Below are 18,561 nucleotides of genomic sequence, written 5' to 3'. Positions count from 1 at the left end.
CATCAGTTGCCCAGAATTAAAGTGATCCTATGAGCTCTGCAGAGTGATAGAATACATTACAAAATGATAAACATACATTATTCTAGCTTCTCCTGAGTTCAACCTTGAACACTATTTGACTTATTCTAAAGATCCAGTTGTTATTTGGCAACTTTACTATCTGTGTGCCCAGGATTTGGTATATAAAGAAAGTGACCGCTATGGTCTCTAAAATTTTGAATAAGAACTGGTTATTTTATATCATATAGCCAGTGTAGGTCCTCCAGGATATTAAAAGAAATCAATGGGAAACGGTGCGAATAAACAACTCTACTTCCCGTCTCCACAATTTTTTAGGAAAGGTAGATTTCTTCTGATGTAAATGGGTCTACTTCATCCAAAAAAACAAGTGATTCAGACTCCCTTTGAAAATGTTTAATTTTACTAGGTATAGAGTGACAAAATAGGTCATCAATAGCTGATATGCTGACTAAAGGCTAAAATAAATATGTCCTTTGAAACAGAAATTCAAATAGGCAATACATATGATAGACTTGATAAACTGATAAATACAGCCTGAGACATGAAGCAAGCCCCACTGCTAGTGTGAAACTGATGAAGGTGTCTCATACTATACAGGCTATACACTATAGCAAGAGAAAGGCCAAAGGTCTAAAGGACAAAAGTTCCAAGTTTGTATTACACACATGTCCCTTTAGTGATACTCATTGTGGGGCCATTAACATGCTGCGGTGGTTGATGAGTTTCCATGGTAACTGTGCATTTGCTTCTAACCAAAGTGATCCACAGAGGGTCATAAACTGGTAAATGAAGCAGAGGGATATGGTTATTATAGGGCTAATGGTGGTATTCTATTATACACTAAGCTTAGGCTCTATGTAACATATTGCACAGCTAATGTTTTGGATCACCCAAAAAGAATAAGGCACAGCTGGGCAATCAGTTAAAGATGGCAGCCTGAACAATGTAATAAGTAATTATATCCTAATAATAAGTTATATGGTTGTAAGCTTGTCTAATGGTGTTTTAGCCTTTTGCAAACATTATATTCATATTAAAAAAGCTTTTTGCTTTCAGCTATAAATTATACATTATATATTGCATATAATAGATTTCATGACTAATATAATATAATAATATAATATTCAAAATACTTAAAAATATAGCTGGTGTCAAATTGTGCTAAAAATGTATATAAAAAAATCTATTGATATAAATTATAGTTTTTGCCTTGCCTGCATAGAGAAATATGTTTTTGTGATTCATGTCATTACCTTAACTTTTGCCTGCGAATCATATCATATATCCAATTTCAGACAGGGGCATTTACTTCTTAAAGGGGTAGTTCACTTCTAGTGGTATATTTATCAAAGAGTGAAGTTAATAGGGAAGTTCCGCCACTAGAGTGAAATTCCGCCACTTCCCATTCATTTCTATGGGGTTTTTAAAGGCGTATTTATCAAAGGGTGAAATTTCACTTTCACCCATTGATAAATATGCCTTTCAAAATCCCATAGAAATTAATGGAGAGCTGCGGAATTTCACTCTAGTGGCGGAACTTCACTCTTTGATAAATGTACCCCCTAGTTGGATGTAGACAGTGATATTTGAAGCAATTTGCACTTGGTCTTGTTTTTTATTTCTTTGTGTTTTTTTTAATGATTTAGCTTTTTGTTTTAGCAGATCCCAGTCTGGAATATCAGTAGCTAGGTTGCTAGGGTCCAAAAGTGCTTTCAGAACCAGGCTGGAAGATATCTAGAAGATAACTCAATAAATAGAAGAGGGCATGAACAGAGACATACTGTAGAAATAAAAAGTAATGGTACAATTGTAGCCTCACGGAAAAAAAGTATTTTGGCTGTTGGGATCAGAGACCCCCATCAACCAGAATGCTGAAAAGTCAAATCATTCAAAAACTTAAAAAACAATGAAGTCCAATTGAAAGAGTGCTAAGAATATCACATTCAATAACATACAGGGTTACTGTCGGTTACTGAACGGCCTCAAATGTATGCTGATAAAAGTAAATAAACCATATAGGCAACACAAAAATGAAGTATGAGTTAAGTGCAAGCATTAAGGACACAGGGCAGCATGTGAAACTGACTCCCACAGATGTGTAAAACTGTTGCCACACATTGGCTTGGAACTTGATATGTCTGTAGAAGTTCATTCCGATATGTCTGCATTAAAACTGGATTACATGAAACCACCTTGTCATTTTCTTTTTAACCCAAACCATCACATTTTCCCTATACAGTAAATGTAGTTATTCATTTATATGTCAGTTTGCCTAGGGAGGGGTGCAACCCCTCGGGAAATAAAGGCTTGTAATAAATGCTTTTCAAACTCCATTACTGCTTGTTTCTCCAGCTATCATATTTGTAAGCTTATACTGTGGCCGTGGGCAGTTACGCAATATGTAATGGGAGCCTTTGGTTTGGAAAGAAGGTAAGAGAACATTAAGGAGATATTCATATGAAATCAAACATACAGAGACATCCGTGGAGACATGCAGACTGAGTGGATGGCTTCAAATATTTATTCTTATTTAGTGTCGCAGATGAAAGTATATTTCATTTGATTGTGCTATTGAGTAGATTTTAACCATTGTATCTAGTAAAGGTGGGTTTCAAGTGAAAATGTATATAAGGTATGTGTTTAGACACAGACATTACAGTCAGTTAATTTAGGGTTGGTGGATTATTGAAGACTTTCCTTGTAATGGAAACATAGAGGTGCAGCGGGAGCAAATGTCACACAGAGGACATAGTGGATCATGGCATAAAATCAAGCAACATGTCACCCTTTTCATTTTAGTGGGAAAAGGTCTTTTTTGAATGGTCAACTAGAAAAGAAAAAAGGCTGCTCCAGACCCACCTTCCTCCAAACGTCCCACGTCACAGCTCCTTCATATATTGTATGCCACAAACCTCACAGATGCTCAGTCACCGATGTCCCAACCATATCCAAAACTTCTTATCCACCAACAAGGTGGCATTTCATGCCTTGGGCCCTTAATCATAGCTAGTGATGATCAAATTTATTTGCCAGGCATGGATTCGCGGTGAAATTATGCACATGGCCACCTGCAAATCTTTTTTCGCGAAACTTCGTAAAAAATTCATTGTGACAAAATATTCGCTGAGACAATAAAGTTGCTATTAAAAATCACCCATTTACTTTAATGCATTTGGACCGTCTACAGTCACCGAGACAAAAAAGTCCCAAGACAAAATTATTACCATAAGAAAAAAAAAGCCCATTGATTTTAATGCATTTGGAGTGAGAAAAACTCAAAAATATTTTGACGACCGTTGTCTTCAATGTGTTTCGCAAATTTTTGCAATTTTTTTGGCGAAGCGAAATGGGACAGATTCACTCATTACTAATCATAGCCTATGATTAAGTGCACCAAGCCGAAATGCGTCATGCCTTGCAGTCCAGCAGCCTGCTGTAATAAACTGCCGCTTTCATTTAACCAGAGTGCCGGCTTGTTTCTGAATAAGAAGTTTTATTTGAATGGTAACAAACGTATTATTAGTGGTTCTGGGTTATTAGAATTTTTTTTTAATTTACGACTGCTAGGGCAAGTATTGGCACCATTCATTAAGGTGGTGAAATGTTAGCTGCAGCATTTATTTCTAACATCATGCACATGCAAATGCAATTTGACATGTCAAACTTCAAAGTGAAACTTCTTGCACAACTGCACTTACACTGGAATTCTGGGGAAATTCTTGCATTGTCAATAAAATACATGGTGGTTTGTTTCCAAAATGTTTACTCTTGTTATGATGTTATAACGGTACCACATCTTGCTATGTACCTAAGTAGCCTATCAGTGCTGGATATTGCAGAATATGTGCATTTATTTAAGTGGTTTCATTATGAAAATATGATGCACATGTACAAATAAACATACTGCAAATATACTGACATGTTACATGTTTCATAAGACAAAACAGTAACGATGTAGGTGTTGATTTCAGTATTTTCTGCTGTTATACCTTGAAAAGAGACAAACCCTGCTTGATCCTTGGATTGTTATATTATGCTAAGCCTGTGCAGTTATGAATTCCAGTACTGTATTAACTTCCACCTCTTTTGCTTAGAGGCTTATTCAGCATATTTGTGGAACTTTATCTGCAGTGTTCATCAGTTATTTTCTTTTCATGATGAAGATGCCTCTGAGACAAAGCATTATTGACTATAACAACATCTGATGGCATAAATTAACTGTGACTCTCCCATCGAAGTATTAAAGACAATTGAACTCTGTAAAAACCATTCACCAAACAATGCACATGGGTAAATAATCTGCTAATTACATTACGGTATATCTATAGCCTGTCACTACCAGATACAACTGTTTATGGACACATTTTAACTGACTGAATTATCCTTTCTTTTAAAACACATATAATGACAAAATAGTTTATGGATGTCTAAAGTTGCTTTGATATGGTACACAGGGAAGTGTAGCTTGTGGCTGTTATGATGCCTGTCGTTCTTTGTTATAAGTGCTACTGGAATTTTAATTTAAATTGTATGAAAAGCCATCCTCTAACTGAAGAATGTGGTTTTCATTATTTAACCAATGAAGCTTGTGAGTTCTTAACGATAAAAAGTGGTCTGATGGGAAAAATTAGAAACCAAAAGCAACACGAAGATGGGAAAAATGACTTTTTAAATACAGGTATGGAATGAATTATCCAATTTTTTAAAGGAGAAATAAAACCTAAAAATGAATATGCATAGAAAGGCGTTGTTGTCTATTTTGTAGTTCCTGTACAAGCTCAGAGATCTAGTAGCACTATAATAGTAATAATTCAGGCCTTTAACGTTATAGGAGCTCTCCATCTTGGATCTTGCTAGTTATTTTTTGAGGGTCTCAGAGCTGCTTATGCTGGTTGCTGCTGAAAAGCTTCATCTTCAGAAGTCACCAGTGAGAGAGAAAATAAAACTCTGTGTTTGCAGAATCCCCGATGACGCCCCTGACTTGGATGGATTCTGTTCTCAAGCTAGCCTTGGTCACTAGAGATGGGTGAATCTGACCTGCTTCACTTCTCCAAAACATTGTGAAATGGCAAAAACAAAATTGTCAAACACATTGAAGTCAGTGAGTGTTTTTTTATGCATCAATTTTTGAAACAGTTTTTTTTAACTGTGCAGTTTGTGTCTATGAGCATTTTTTAATATTGCCAACACTTGGCGAAATGCAGCAAAATATTTTGCTCATCATTACTGGTCACTAGTACCCTGTCTTTGAGAACAGAGCCACCTGCTTAGAAGCACTTCTTGGTTTTTTCTGTGCAGTGAAGCAATATCTCTGTGCTCCCCCACCGGTTACTCCCTTTCACAAGTCTACAAATTCCTTTGTTCACAGTTCTGACTCTTTGTTGGTTCCATGGAAATTGTGTAAAATAAACTTTGTCTTTCACCTCAAATAGTCTCTGGTAGGGATGTAGCGAACTGTTCGCCCGTGAACTAGTTCGCGCGAACTTCGACCGTTCGTGTCCGCCGAATGTTCGCGAACGTTCGCATTTTGAGTTCGCGTTCGATCGTTCGACCATTCGACCATTCGAATTCCTTCGACCGCTAAAAATCGAACGATTTCCATTCGTTCGAACGATTGTAAGCATTCGATCGAATGAAAAGCATTCGATCGAATGGCTTCGATCGTTCGATTCGAATGAAAATCCTTCGATCGAACGATTAAAATCCTTCGATCGTTCGAATCGAACGATTTTAGCGGGTGTTCGAAGTTCGCAAACTGTTCGCGAACGTTCGCATTTTTTGCCGGTGTTCGCGAACGGCGTTCGCGAAAACCAAATCGGCAGTTCGCTACATCCCTAGTCTCTGGTTCCTGAATTTCAAAACAGTAGGATGGTGCCACAGGTATGATTATTGAATTGTGATGCAGAAGTGGTTGCTATGATTCCATGAAATTTGAATCTAAATACATTTCTAATTATCCATGTGTAAGTTCAAAGACATCCCTATCCCATAAAACAAGATAGAGCAGCAGTTAGAAAGTGGCCCCTCCTAAAAGATGTAAATGAGAACCATAGTCAGATATTGATATAATCTTCTAGTAGACTAAAATAGGCTGTTTATATTTAAAGGGCATGTAAAGGCAAAATAATAGAATCCCATTTTTACTTTCTTTAATGAAAAAGAAACCTATCTCCAGTATACTTTAATTAAAAAATGTGTACCGTTTTTATAGAAATCTGACTGTATGCAGTAAAATTCTCCCTTCATTTACTGCTGTGTATAGGAATTGTCAGATGGTCCCTAACTGCTGTGCAGGGAAACAATCATACTTATGAACAGCAGGGGGAGCCCCCACCTTACTTTCCAGCCATGCAGAACTCAAGCAGCTTTGTTTATAACGATCCCTAAGCAGCCCAGACCCCACTGAGCATGTGCACAGTCTTAGGGGCAGATTCACTAAGGGTCAAATTTCGAAGTTAAAAATACTTCGAAATTCGACCCTCGAATTGAAATCCTTCGACTTCGAATATCGAAGTCGAAGGATTTAGCGCTAAACGTTCGTTCGATCGATCGAACGATTTTTCGTTCGATCGAACGATTAAATCCTTCGAATCGAACGATTCGAAGGATTTTAATCCAACGATCGAAGGAAAATCCTTCGATCAAAAAAAGGTTAGCAAGCCTATGGGGACCTTCCCCATAGGCTAACATTGACTTCGGTAGGTTTTATCTGCCGAAGTAGGGGGTCGAAGTTTTTTTTTAAAGGGAAAGTACTTCGACTATCGAATGGTCGAATAGTCGAACGATTTTTCGTTCGATTCGTTCGATTTCGTTCGAATTCGAACGAATTTAACCAATTCGATGGTCGAAGTACCCAAAAAATACTTCGAAATTCAAATTTTTTTCATTCGAATCCTTCACTCGAGCTTAGTGAATCGGCCCCTTAGTCTTGCAAAGATGTTTAACAAAGTTACAAGATGGTGACCCCCTGTATCCAACTTTGAAAGCATAAATTATTTGTTTGATTAGGCTTGTGGGGCAGTAAGTTCATGTTTATATTTAGTATACAAAATACAGCATTTCTAGCATTATTCTTTTTTAGACTTTACATGCCCTTTAAAGCCCTTTTGAAAATCGAAAATTAAGACCCAAAGAACAAGCCTAACAGAACCACCTCTGCTGAAACACCGCTGCCTACTTTTTGCATTATTAAAAAGCGAGCACTTTTGTTTGATATGATCTGTCCATTATATACTACATAATTATTCCTTATACAAGTATGTGACCTGTTATCCAAAATGCTTGTGACCTGGGGTTTTCTGGATAAGCGATCTTTCTGTAATTTGTATCAATATACTTTGTCTACTAAAAAATATGTTTAAAAATGAAATAAACCCAATAGAATTGTTTTGCCTACAATAAGGATGAATCATAATCACGGATCCTATACTTGTTCTTTCTAGGGCATCATAATGAATGTCATCTCGTAATAACCTTCAAATATCTGAAGATGCCAAATTTACCAGCTTATATTTACTAACTTGAGACCACAAACCTTTTTAAAATACAGGAAATATATAAACTTTCCTCCTATTCAATAGTAGCATACTTGATGAGAAGGCATTGCAGAAATTTAGAAACAAACGGGCTCACTAAAATTAAACAAAGCTCTTTAAGTACTTGTGGGCGTATTCCATCAGGCCCCAGAGAGCAATTAAGCAATTAATTCCTTGTTTTCTATTTTTGCATTCTTGATTGCTGCTTTCCTACACTTGTTGTAATATTTATAGGTCCTAAATGATATGTCTGTCCCGTCTGACTTGTAGCTTTTAAATGCTTTCTTCTCTGCTCTTAATTTTCTTACATCTGAATTAAGCTGCATATGTTGGTTTTTAATGCGTTTACTTTCCTTCCTAAATTTCAAACAATAATGGTTTAACATAATTTAAAGGACAACCTATTTTGTACTTTGTTTTTAACTGAGAAATTATCATCCTAGTCTATGCACAGAAGTAATGATCCCAAGGTGAAAAAGCACATTTTTCTGAGTATAGGAAAATAGGGGCAGATTTATCAAAATTTAAGAGTTTGCCACAGGAAAATTCACACACTTTCTATTTATTCCTATGGGATTTTTAGAATTGAATTTATCATTGGTGAAAGTTAAGAGTTCACCAATTGAAAATGACAATTCTAGACATTTAGATAAATCTGCCCACAGTGTTTTTACTGGTGCAGCATATTCATGGGTAATGGTAAATGTAACACACATTAAATTAGACAGTTTTATTGTCATGAGCTGAGTATACAGTTTTAATAAAGAAAAAACTAGTACAGACCTCTGCAGTTGAGTGAAAATGAGGTCAGACAGAAAAAAACAAGTCCTTGAAACATGACGAAGGTCAAGGGGCAACAGACAAATGTAATCCAATAACAGGCCAAAGGTCTGGACAGGCAGGAACCAGAGGGACAGGGCAGGAACAGGTCAGGATAAATTAATTTATTTATACATATTAATTACATATTTGTAATTAACATCTGAGTGTTAAAATATCAGTGTAGCTTTAAGAGAAAGGTTGGCAAGTACAAGAACTGTTTTATTATTACAGAGAAAAAGGAAATCACTTTTTAAATTTATTATCATTTGCTTAAAATGGGCTTTATGGCAAATGGCCTTGTCCCAGAGTAAAACAAGGTCAGTAGCTGATTGGGTTGAAGTCAAATAACCAGACAGGCAGGTATGGTCCATCCCAAGGATAGTAAACTGAATAGTTATTATAGAGAAAAGTGCATTGCCTTGGAACAGTGTATAAATGTGTCTGTTCAAAGTATATGCTGTTTTTTCTTAGCCAGACATCTTCTTTCTGAGCTTGCATTTGATAACCTACCTTTTGCTTAATACTTCAAAAACAGTTGAGGGCTCAGGGACGCAAGCATTTTTTTTGCACCTGTCTGTTCATAATTTATCATTGGGAGAGTGATGATGATGTCTTAAAATGAAATTACCACCAACAAATAGGGGCAGATTTACAAAGGTTTGAATGGTAAATTCGATTTTTTTTTTGGTCAAAATTCACAAATTAGAATTTAAAACCACCAACTCGAATTTGAATTCAAATATGAGATTTATCACAACCCGACCCTGAAAACAGTTCTGATTCGACTATTCTCCACCCAAAACCTGCCGAGTTCATGAAGTCAATGGCAGAGGTCCCTTGAACTATCTGAAGATGCTAAAAGTAGTGAGGCGCCAAATGTAAGCCCCATAGACTCCAATGGGAGAAAAAAAAGCATTGCACATTGAAAAAAGGTCACACATCAAAAATAATCGATTTGAATTTGATTTGAGTTTTTGGGTAGGGACTATTGAATTTTCTCCGGTCGGGACAATCAAATTTTACATGTTCAAATTTGTTCATAAATTACATACCATTCAAATTGGGAATAACATCTAATTTATTAGAGCTTAAAAAAATTCACATTACTCTAAAATTCAACCTTTGATAAATAACCCTCATGAAGTTCAGTCACCATACCTTAGTCTGACTGCATCTATACTGGAGGTTGAAAAGCCTTGCCACAGTGAAGTTTCTGTTAGAATAATGATGAGACTGGTCTATAATGCAGCAGTGTCTAGCATCACAATTCCAATGACGCCTTAGTAGCTGTACTTTAGAAATCATACCATCTTTTCTCTTCTATGAGAAAGGTGTTGCTTTTTTTCTTTCTTAATTTTGATTATTGATAATTATTAATACATTCACAATACAATAACCTTTGTATTTTTATGTGTGGAATAAATTACTAATTAAATTTAATCTTTGCAATGGATCATTTTTTATAGAAAAAGGTGAAACAAAAATACAAATTTTTCTAACATGTTTTTAAAGTTCGGAATAAATAACAATGTAACAAATAACACAATGTTGCTGCACATACCTTAAGCAGAGGCATTTATCTAGTGGAAAGTAGCGTTTTAATATCACTTATCCCAGACACACTTCGCAGCACTCAGGGAGTAGCAGAGAGGGAGCTATGAGCCAAGGTTAAATTGTTTTGGCATGATGCTTCCACAGTAATTCATACATGATTAACAAATGACCTACATGTGGTGATAAGGAGCCGTGCCAACCACACAGTGTTCCTCTGTGTTACAATGCCAAAGAATAATGATACAGTGGGTGTTCTCAATATGTTACAGTGGGCACCACTTTGAAAATGCCTCTAAAAGTCTGGCTTGACAGATCTATCATTTAAATCCATTACAAAGACAAATGTCGATTGTTTTGAAGTGTGGAGAAAGATGGAAATGTTTAGTGATCAATATTTACAGAGTTTACTGCACAATTAAGCATGGCTGACCCCCCAAAAAAGCATAAATGGTTCTCAAATAGGGAACAAGTTTTTAAGTAGTTCTATGCTAGAAATGTTACTAATTTAGGGGCGTTATTTATCAAAGGTCAAATTTTAGGGTAATGTAAATTTTTTAAATGCTAATAAATTCGAATGCTATGTTTATGAAAAAATTTGAACGTCTAAAATTCAATCGAATAGTTCTGATCCAAAAACTTGAATCATATTCGAATTGAATTAGAATCAAAAACCTCGTCTTTTGACCTTTTTTTCGACGCGCAACATTTTTTATCTCCCATTGGAGTCTATGGGGCATCATTTTCAAAGTGAAACTTAGCAAAAATGTGGCTCATCACTACTATTAACATCTTCAAATAGGGACCTCTGCCATTGACTGCTACATGAACTCGGCAGGTTTAGGTGGAAAATAGTCAAATTAGAACTGTTTGCCAGAGTAGGATAATGAGGTAGCATTCCCCCATCTGTAGAGTGTGGTGGTGCCTCTCTCTTGATAAGGGTCCCGGAAGATTAGGTTTTCAGAGAGACCATTTGCTCCTACTTGCCCATCTAGGTGCAGCACATTTGGGTGGCCGGCATGGCAGTGGCCCATTCACTTAGTGGAGTAATTGGTTAGGCAAGCAACTACAGTTACATGTTGTTCATATTATTGTTGTTAATAAAGCTACAGCCTTTAAACTCCATCCTGGGCTCCAAATGTCGTTATTGTAATCATTATGTTATATACTCTATGGGGGTGCTGAGTAAAGGGGGGTAAGACAGCGACCTTAATTCTGCCCAAGTTAAAAGTAGCAAAATGATAAATGTGTAGCCTTATATATATAGTATATATGCCTTAGTGACCCTCATTTGACATGACTGTGATAGTGATGTAGACTGTAAGTGAAAGAAATATAGGGACTGGTGTGAAAGAAATTTAATGTATGCAAAGTACTGCATTTCAATTGGATATAAATAATACACTTATACTAAATTGTATATAGAAGAAGATAAATGAAAAAAGCAGCAAACTAAATACTTTTCCTGTTCTGTCATTCTTAAAAGTGGAAGAACAGACATTAACTTGAAACTGCTGAAAAAAATGCTTGGAGGCCTGTCTGTAAAAAACTGTAGTGTTGTTTGGCCATATATTTTTCCTTCCCCATTATCATATATTTTGTGATCATTTGGATACAATCATGAGGTTAACAAGTCAGATCAATCATGGATTCTAAACAGTTTAAATAGCCTCTAGGTTTCAACAAACAATTCTAGAAAATGTAATTGAAGTAAAAAATTCAGGGCTCATTTTCTACAGTTACAATATTTCTAGGTCATTGTTCATTATCATGCTATCAATGTATTCATTTTTTTTTATTATTTCAAGATAAAAAATAAACTATTACATTGTAATAATCCAAGGCAAACCCCTCACTCACACCATTCCTTCCCGAGGTTGTTGGCCACTTTCTTTTGCAGCAGAGGAGCTGTACTGTGAAATTCCAGTGTAATTATGTGCAATTATCATTATGACTTAAAATATGCACAAAATGCATCTATATGATCTATAATGGGACCTGATTAGGCCATACGACATGCTAATCAATTAAGACCAGTTGAGGTGCAGAAAGATATCATCTGTGCTTTGATGAGGATAACACATCATTTAAACTACTGACAAGGAAAAGGCCTAGTTCACACAGCAGCAACCTTATAGGTCAGATCTGATGATTAACATAGGAGTAAAATTTGGTTTTAAATTGAGTAAATTGAATTCAGTTGAGGTGCAATTTTTTTTTTTTTTGGCACACATCAAAAAAAATGTAGGGATGAATTACGGTAGTGGAAACATTTCTTGACTTTTTTCTTTACTGCGAAACAGAATATCAATGAAGAAGAAGAGTAAACAAGCTCTAGTGTGGTTGGTGTTAATGACCTTGAGCAGGCAATTGTGTTAAAAAAGGCATTCACAGAATTGATTTTGTTCATGATGAGTTGTACACACATTTTAACTAATTTCTCTACCAGGGTGTGTTTGTCTATTGTCATCTCTCAGCAGGTTCTGGAAGTCCTTAAGCCATCAGATACTTAATAGAGGAACTTGTGCTAACACAGCTTCAAGCCAGTCATCCGTTCAGAAGAGCACATGCGACTTCATCTAATGATAATAATATGTCAATTAAAGAAAAGATTCTACTTTTAATTCTTGGAATTGTATGGTATGTGGTTTACTGGATATTTCAATGAATGAATCCAGTTAATGTGCCTTTTATGCAAAGAGAAGGTTCTGAACAATTGTTTTGAAGGTAAATATATGGAAGAATATGCTATACGTAACAATTCTAATAAACATATGGGACCTGTTATCCAGAATGCACGGGACCTGGGGCTTTCCAGATAATGGATCTTTCTGTAATTTGGATCTTCATATTAAGTATACTAGAAAATCATTAAAAAACCCAATAGGCTGGCTTTGCTTCCAATAAGGATTAATTATCTCTTAATATGGATCAAGTACAAAGTACTGTTTTATTATTACAGCAAAAATAGAAATACATTTAAATTTGATTATTCTGATTAAATGGAGTCTATGGGAGACGACCTTTCCATAATTTGGATCTTTCTGGATAAAGGGTTTCCGGAATAACAGATCCCATACCTGTACTTTCCAACTGTTTTTCTTACTAGATGCTTTCCTAACATCATGTTCCAAGCAGCAACGTTCTCTCTGCTCCTCATTAAAGTAAAAGGGCACAGAGATAGCAGGGCCCATATTTAATATTTTTATATGTTTTAAGAACATTTTATAAATTGCTAAGCTTTTTTTTTGTAATATTTTTGTATAGAATTTATAGATTTATGGAATTTTTAAACTTGTTAAATCAAGTTGCTTATTATCAAATCAAGATCAAAAAAGGCACTGGGCCTAGCATGTAGTTTTTGTTTTCTCTTGCACAGTGTTGAGTTACTGCTGGAAATTTGTTGGCTCTTCTCCTACGATAAAAAAATCTGTAGTGTTAGTCCCTGACATCAATTTTAATGTCGTACTGCCAAACTATTGTTTTTATGAAATTTTAAATACAAAAACAGAATCTATGGTGTGAATTGAATTGGATTTAGTCAAAGCAAAAAATTTCCCATGAAGCTATCCCCTGGATAGTGCAGGTGCAAAAGCAAAAGGGTGCCTGCCCTTCTTACATAGAATGCTGCAAAATGTATACAGTGTTCTATTCTTGGTGGTAGCCAGGTCTCTGTGTCTGTGTTGGATTTTCCAAAGTGGTAAAATCCAACCTTAATAAATATATATAGTAAAGTAAATGTATATTGTATGAAATATTTTAAAACTATAACTAAGGTATGGGTTCTTTTATCTTGAATGCTTGGGACTTGGCCTTTTCTGGGATCCCTCTGTAATATGGATGACCGTATCTTAAGAATGCTAAAAAAAAAAAAAATTATCCATGCTCGAAGTGAAAATTAAAATGTTTGAGTTTGTTTTAGTGTAGTTTGACTAGGGAATAGTTAAAATTCGATTACAGTTTTTAAAAAAAATTAGAATTTGAAAATTTATCATGTACTGGCCCTTTAAGAATTCAACTTCGACTATTCGCCACTTTAACCCTGCCGAATTGCTGTTTTAGCCTATGGGGATGTCCTAGAATCAATTTGGAGTTGCTGCTCACACGTGGGGGCAGATTTATCAAGGGTCGAATTCGACCCTCGAAGTAAAATCCGTCAAATTCGAATATCGAATTCGAAGGATTTTAGCGCAAAACTTTCGATGGAACAATCGAATAAAAATCTTTCGAACGAACTATAAAATCCTTAGAATCGAACTATTCGAACGATTTTAAGTGATCGATCGAAGGATTTTTATTCGCCAAAAAAAAAAAATAGGCTAACATTGCACCTGGGTAGGTTTACAGTGGCGAAGTATGAAGTCAAAGTATTTTTTAAAGAGACAGTACTTCGATTATCAAATGGTTGAATAGTCGAACGATTTTTTCTTCAAATCATTCAAATCATTCGATTCGATTGAATTTGATCTAATTTGACCAATTCAATGGTCGAAGTACCCAAAAAATACTTTGAAATTCGAATATTTTTCGAATTATTCACTCGAGCTTAGTAAATCTACCCCTAAGTTTTTTTGGGGGAAAAAAAACTTGAATCAAATTCAATTCAAAATCGATTTGAGTTTGCAGGTCGATCCCATTCACCCGAATTGGAAAAATTAGATTTTTTAACTCGAAAATCTAGTTTTTCAAGTTAAAAACTTGAAATTCAATCAATAGATATGCCCCTAAATAAAGCCAACATTATTGTTTTGCCACCAATATAAATTCATGAAGCTTATTTGAGATCAAGTACAAGGTACTGTTTAATAATTATAGAGAAAAATAATTCTTAAATAATTATAAAAATTTGATTAAAGGGCAAGTCAAAAAATCGAAATGTGTCTAATAAAAGAAAACATAATTCCAAGCAACTTTGCAATATATAATTCATTACCAATGTATTTCTATTCTATTCTTTTTAAGTTATTTGTATTTGTATTGCTATTGAAAGCAGTGTCTGTCCCTTTCTATTCTCTGCCCTGATGGCTCAGACTGTTGAAACAATGTAAGACAAGGCAGCTCATTAACAGACCTGTCTTTGCTGGGGAACTAAGACTTTTGCAGCATTGTTTAAAAATTAACAACCAGGACTTAAGCAAATGCTGCTTTTAATAGCAATTGTTTTTGTAAATAACTTTAAAAGCATTGCAAATTTTTTATTAATGTAAATTGGAAAGTTGCTTAGAATTATTTTTTTTATTAGCCAATTTTTTTATTTTGGCTATATTGACTTGCCATAAGTCTATGGGAGATGGGCTTCCCAGTAGCATATTTTTTCTGGCGTACTGCCTAGGGGAGCACTAGACCTCTACACAGCCATCTGCATATGCACAATAATGTAGACGGACATGATGTCCCGATACTGTGCATGGTTGTTTCCATCAGCATGCCCCAAGAGATAGGCATCTGAAGGCTCCCCTTAAAGTTGCCTTCTTGCTGGAGACCCTCGAGCACCCGTATGGTAAATATACAGTACCTCTTGGCCGTAATTCAGAGCTTCATAGATAAAGGGGCCCATTTACTTAGTTCGAGTGAAGGAATAGAATAAAAAAAACGATTCGAAGGATTTAATCGATTTTTCGTTCGATCGAACTATTTGCGGTAAATCCTTCGGCTTCGAATATCGAAGTCGAAGGATTTCAATTTGGCAGTCGAATATCGAGGGTTAATTAACCCTCGATATTCGACCATAAGTAAATTTGCCCCAAAGTGTTTCCGAATAGGGATCCAATACCTATATACTGTATAGCTCTTAAATATTTTGGTATGAATTACATGACACTGTATTTTACACTTTTGATCTAGGTGCATCACCTGATACAGAAAAATTACTTTTTGTATCACTGTACCACATGTTGCACCAATCATAAAAAGTGCATCTCAATATTAGAAATAGATAAATCAGTCTGAATAAAGGCATATTTCTTTAAAGTAACTGAAGTATAGACATGCCTTAATTCTATTAATCGTTTATTGGCGGCACAGTGTATTGAATAAGATACAGTATAATAAGAAATTCTGCCTGTTGCTGAGGTTAGGAAGCTTGCAATTAAACTGAAAACCTTTCTATTTGTAAATAGCTGAATAAATGGAATAGTTCTGTGTGAAAATAATACATGGAGGATGCTAATGCCCATTTTTTGTTCTGAAAAGAAAACCATATTTGTACTAAATGATAAGGCAACATTATGCCTCAATGCCTAGGAAAGCACTATATCAAGTTTTTTTGCATTATATAATAAAAAGTACAGTGTTTACCCAAGTGCAGTAAATAGCAGCAACAAATAAGATGCTTGCATTAAAGCAGCTGACTAGTAAATGTTACCTACTGATTAGTTACTTTGCACCTTTTATTACATTTATTACCCAAATGTCTAAATAAAAGGATTATTGAGGAATGGTTCAGGGTTTAAGAAGAACTAATTCTTAAACCTTTAAAAAGGAATAAATACAATTCCCCAAATAATTTATGTTTTTATAGTCCCTCCATATACAGACCATCTGTTGGAGGGAGGCCTAACCGCTGTAAAATAAAATAAAAGCTGCAAATAAATAAATAAATTTTGAATACAGGTCCTGTGTTGGTTAACAGGGGAGTCAAATTTGGGTGTGCATGACAGATGGTAGAGAATGGCTAGGGCAGTTATATTTTATTTTGGAAAAAAATATTATTCATAATTAAAGCTGATAGATTTGATAATAATGCACTCTGGTATTGCTAAACATGACCCCACTATGGGAATTATTTTTAAGACAGCTTTAAAATTGGAAAAAGACAAAAGCTCTGCACATTTGTGCTTGATTTAAGATGTATATTCTATGTTCAGGGAACCTGTTTGAATTCTTTAGTGAAACTCATGGTTATACATTATCCCAATGTCGCTGGGTAGCAGTTGCATAACCTTAGAGGAAGCAGACCCCACAGTCACAGGGGAAAGGGGAAGCCTCGACCAAAGGGTAGGCTTCCTCTATAACTTGAAAATTCCCCCTCCCCAGCCGATTCATATTTAAACATTCTTGCGTGGCCATGCGACCAGGCATCCGCTTATTCTTTAAACATTCGTGTATGGGTAGCAGGATTTTGTGCAGATGGGAGCAATCTGTGTGCGCTGCATCCCGCCAAAGATTTTTTTTCTGGGGGTCCCAGCGATCACTTGTTATGCCACTGCTGGGTAGAGTCTGAATTCAGCACACACATTCTGGGCAGGATAGGCACAAGGTAAGGAATGGTCTTGAAATAAGAATTCACAATTTTTGGATTCTCTGAGATTCATAGGGCTCAGAACTAAATTTGGGCAAGCATCAGGTCGAATAAGAACTAATGATATAGGGGATAAAGGGGTGCTGTGCTCCATTGATAACTTATTTGTGAGAGCTAACTATTGTTATAGAAACAAAAAAATGCTATGTAAAATATTCACTGCCCTGTTATCTGTGGCACCAACAATTCACTTCTTGGGTGCTAGCTATTCCAGTCCTTTCCTCTACACTCTGCATTGTCATATCAAGGGGGGGTTTCACTTTTTTGGCAAAAAAGAATCCCAAGCTCTCACATTCTTTGCATTAACGTGTTAACCTAGAGTTGCATGGTAATTACAACACTGTTATAATTTTGTTACATTCAAGTAGAGATCCCCAGCCTTTTTTACCTGTGACCCACATTCGAATGTGAGTGAGTTGGGGAGCAACACAAGTATGAATAAAAGTTCCTGGGGGACAAATACAGGCTCTTATTGGCTATTTGGTAGCTCCAATATGAACTGACAGTTTAAAGGCGGACCTTATTGGTAGTACATCCAAAACTTGCTTCCAAGTCAGTGATTCAATAGAGTGCTTGCTTTAAGGGGCAATCCAACATCCAAGGGGTTGTTGATCAACATGTTGTTCAAGGTACTCATGTTGCCAGCCAGGTACCCTAGGCAACCTAGAGGGCCGCTGTGAGGAGCATCCAGGGTGAATGGGCACTCTCACAGTCCACAGTAAGGCAGAGAGGGCACCGGACTAGGGAAAGGAGGCAGAGAAGGTAAGTGTCTGGCGCCCCCAGCTTTGCACCCTAGGCACAAACCTACTCTGCCTACCCCTAGTTCCAGCACTGCCACTGGTTGGGTATGAGAACCGGGCCAAGACGGCTGGGCGCCCTAGGCAACCTGACCGGCTACCTTGCTCCATGCACTAGCTCATTTGTGTGCTGACATCACGCATGCACGTGCTGACGTCATGTGGGGAGCCAGACAATGCACATACAATAGTCAGTATGGAGAAGAGGGCCCAGATAAGGGGTAAGTGGATGGAAGAGTTATGTGCCTGGTGCCCCTTCAACTTTGCACCCTAGACACATGCCTCTTCTGCCTACCCATAGTTCTGGCCCAGTTCGGTATCACTGCATGTAAGCATGCCAAGATATATAATAAAGTATAACAATTTATAAATATTGTTTAGTATCTCTGCAGCCTTCTTTGGCTATTAATCAGCATGTATAGATGCTGTAGTTATATAGCATAACACCAAATGTTATGTTTATATATTATCCTGTATTTATTTCTATTTGATATCAACCTGCAGAGTAGCCCAAGCTTTAACTCAAATAAGTTTA

The sequence above is a fragment of the Xenopus laevis genome, chromosome 2S (genome assembly GCF_017654675.1).
Source record: "Xenopus laevis strain J_2021 chromosome 2S, Xenopus_laevis_v10.1, whole genome shotgun sequence".
NCBI classification, from domain to species: Eukaryota; Metazoa; Chordata; class Amphibia; order Anura; family Pipidae; genus Xenopus; species Xenopus laevis.
Note: the sequence above shows the minus strand (reverse complement) of the source record.